Below are 3988 nucleotides of genomic sequence, written 5' to 3'. Positions count from 1 at the left end.
TAAGATGGACTGTGGAGAGGCCAAAGAGTTTGTACATCGTATCCACCTTGTTGATGATAAGCCGTTCCGTCTACCCTACAGACGTATACCACCAAGTCAGTATGAAAAATTGAGGACGACTCTGAACGAGATGGAAGAGAAAGGAATTATTCAGAAGTCGACTAGCGACTATGCATCTGCGCTTGTTCTCATATGGAAGCGGAATGGAGAACTAAGGGTATGTACTGATTTCAGAAGGCTTAATGCAAGAACCAGTTTGAGATGAGCTGACCTTGAGTGCCTCAAATCCCGGCGTGCGGCGTGTGGATTTGTTCTCGCGGAGCTCCGTCGTGCCGTGTCTGCTCTAAAAGCAGCGGAATGAATGCGCCTTGCTACCCCGTGGCTATGGATCTCGGCGTGTGCCAGCTAAGAAATGTCTCCATCTCGTTCCTGTCGTCCTTGTTGAGCTCGCACGTTAACCTCGATAGCAGCTCGTCGGGAGCCAGCGCCCTTTGAGACTCTTCGTGATTTAGGGCTATACAAATAAAAATGACTTGACTTGACTTGACTTGACACCTGACATGGTTCTTCTATGGTTGTTATAAGAAAAAAGTATATTTTCATATTCTTGTTTTGATTTTATTGTTTTATTATAAACCATTTAAAAATACCCATTTGAAAAAGTCTGAGTAATATTCATTAGAAATAAAAAGTTCATGTTATTAAATAAAATGAAAGGGTGTTCGAGACATAAAATCTTCTAAAGTCAGTTGACTTTGATTTTGTTACCATTTCTAGGGTCATATAGAGGTTGGCTCCTAATGTGCTTTGACAGTCCTCTTTGTCACACTTGACCGAGCCTGCAAACAGAAATGTATAGGTGTGCTTGTTTGGATTCCACAGAGTGTGTTTGTGTGCACATGCAGGTCAGGGAGTTAAGAGTTGTGAGGAGGACATGCACAGGTGATGCCACCTCTTGTCAGCAGGATGGAATGATTTGAAAAATAAGAGGCTCAAAGGAAGCTGGTCTGTATTTAAAGTTTGGGATGTCCAAGTACATATGTGAGTGGGTTTTTTGAAGGAGGATGTGGAATAGTGGGTCAACCAAAGGCTAAAGCACGTCAACCTAAGACTTGACCTGCAGCCAGCTATGAGATAGAACATTTATCACCAAGCGGAAGCATATAAATACTAAACAGAAGGGGCCCAAGTACAGAACCCTGTGGAACGCCACAGGGGACATCTGTGTGTTTAGATGTCAGATTGCTGTAATTAACACATACAGAGCGTGCATTTAAAATGTCATTCCGGGTGAGTTAAATGTTTTTTATTAAAAAATACCATAAAGTCATTAGCAGAATAAGTAGAACTATTTAGGTTAAGTTGCTGTCTAGTAAGTTTCGTCATTGCGCCGAACAAAAAATTCGGATTATTTTTATGTACAACAATAATCTTAGAGAAAAACGATGCTTTAGCTGAAGCAGGAGCTATTTCATATTTCTGCAAACTGTCACACCAGGCCAGTCGGAAGACCTTCAGCTTTGTAGTGCCTTATTTTCGTTTAGCTTTCCTGCAACCTTGTTTGAGTGACCTGGTTTCCTCAGTGAACCAAGGTGCATGCTTCTTTGGTCGAAATTCATGCCGTAGGGGCGCTACAGAATCAAGAACATTAACCAAAGCAGTACTAGAGTCGTTTGTAAGTTTGTCAACAGGACCAATGTACGAAGGGAAAGCCGCAGTTGCCGTAGGTAATAGTTCTTTTAAAGATAATGCCATTGCAGGGCGGATATTGCGACTACTAAACCCAAAATTTTCTTTGTCAGAGTAAACATTAAACAACACCTCACACTAAACATGATAGTGATCAGAAATGGCATTGGGATACGGTAACACTGTAACATTTGACGCTACTACACCCCAGGTCAGAACAAAGTCTACAGTATTAACATCTTTATGAGTGGGCACATCAACTATTTGATTAAAACCAAATGCATCAATCAGTGACTTAAAAGCAACCACAAGTGAATTAGATGGGGAGTTTATGTGAACATTAAAATCACCAATAATTACAACATTGTCCTCATAAGTTACTAAGTCTTGTAACAGTTTCAAAAATTCTTCCCAAAAAAATTAATATGGTCCAGGTGGGCGATGCACAACAACTACATAAATTGGTGTTGACATTGAGGACCTCATAACAAGTGCTTCATACGTTTTAAAAACAGTAGAGGTACCGGGCGAAAATGTATACATACTTACGGTATAAGACAACACCGCCACCTTTTTTTGCGAACTCAAAAAGTTAGGGGAGAAGCCTGATTTAGCACTACAAACTAATTTGGTTTTAACCAGGTCTCACAAAGGCCAATTAGGTTAAGATTGTGATCACTAATAAGGTCATTGACAAGTAAAGCTTTGGAAGCTAGTGATCTAATATTAAGAAGACCAAGCTTCAGCACTGGTAACCGAGCTGAACCGTTTACCGAGTTTTTGAACCTTAGTGGTAACCTGAGTGGTAAACTCCACAAGATTATGCTGCCAGTCCCGCATCTTGTGCCTTGCATGGCGGCAGGTGCGGCCTAAATTCCATACCACAGGAATATTGTGGACACGTGGAGTAACAGGATGAATAGCAGTAGAAAATAATGTTTTTTCTTCTCCCTCCTCACCTAACAAGGGAAAATTAGGGGTAAGAAATACAGAAGAAGATGCTATAGAAGAGTACAGATCAGTGTGTGTGGTGCAGGCAACAGAATGCTCTAAACTACAAAAACTATGTGAATTGCATGAATCTAGCATAGCGCAAGTTATTGTAACTCTAGCAACACAGACTCCACACCCATGGTTACAGGCTCACTAATCACCTGTGACCTGGCCTGCACTAGTGTACCATGTCATGGAAGGCTTAAACAGTACTCCATATTGTTGGAAAGAGTAAGAGCACCTTCCTAGTTAAGGTGAAGGCCGTCTCCCCTCAGCAGGTCAGGTCGGCCCCAGAAAGCGGGCCAGTTATCCACGTACCTAAATCCCTGCTGACTACAGAAATCTGCCAGCCGCCGGTTGAGCGAGACTAGTCTGCTAAACCTCTCATCATTGCTTCTCGCTGGCTAGGGGCCAGAGACAATTACTCAATGCCGACTCATCGTTCTGGCGGGATTACAGGCCCTAGCAATATTTTTCTTTGTAATCTCAGATTGCCTCATCTGAGTATCATTAGAGCCGACGTGAATGATTATATCGGTGTAGCTAGCCCTGTCCAGGTGTCTAGGTTTGCATGTCAGCTCCCTCAAATTAATCTCAATGCTGGGCCCAGAAATACACATAACCTTGGCTGGGTTGCTAAGCTTTATGTTACGGGTGATGGAGTCACCTATAACTAGGGTGAGGGAGCCAGTAAACCGGGATGGATTGGGATTAGCTAGGGGGCTGAATTTATTATGTGTCTGGATTGGCTCACCGTGTTCAGCAAGCCGTTTAGGGCTAATGCTAACTGGACTAGCAGGTTCGCTACAACCCACGCTAGCAGTGGTGTCCACGGCACCAAACATTTTTCTTTTAAACTCTGCTCCAGCTCACGGACATGTCCCTCTAGAACGGGTACCTGCCTACGGAAGCGGGAGCAAACTTTACAACAACCCATACTTACTTGTGAGCAGTTGGAAGCCGAGCAGCGTCTTAGCAGCCGGGGAGGGGTTGCTCCTTCACCGGTGTTCGGCAGCAGCGCGACGATAAACAATTGCATGCAGCACTTACCTTCAACAATCGTCCGAGATATTTTGCTGAAAATTTTCAGCTCTTCAAGACGAAAAATCTCAGTCCAGAATTCTAAAATATCAGGAATCTGAATTGATCTCGTGGTCGCAACGACGTGAGCAACACAAAACTGCCGCCACTCGATAACCCGGAAGCGATAACACAAATTACCTAGGCTGATCTTTGTTGCATTCAATTCAATGCAGTAAATGATATGATGTTTATGATAACAAAGTCATGGTATTGGGTGGTAAAA

At 43.0% G+C, this 3988-nt stretch overlaps 1 pseudogene; it reads right to left on the bottom strand.

The window, feature by feature from the left end:
• Positions 1-2873: 2873 nt before the first annotated feature.
• On the bottom strand, positions 2874-3527 carry LOC148373256 (uncharacterized; annotated as a pseudogene).
• Between the last annotated feature and the right edge of the window lie 461 nt (positions 3528-3988).

The sequence above is a fragment of the Urocampus carinirostris genome, chromosome 1 (assembly GCF_059441175.1).
Source record: "Urocampus carinirostris isolate Australia breed hairy pipefish chromosome 1, RoL_Ucar_1.0, whole genome shotgun sequence".
In the NCBI taxonomy this organism is placed as follows: Eukaryota; Metazoa; Chordata; class Actinopteri; order Syngnathiformes; family Syngnathidae; genus Urocampus; species Urocampus carinirostris.
The sequence above is the reverse complement of the archived record's forward strand: the minus strand, read 5'-3'. Positions and strand labels throughout refer to the sequence as shown.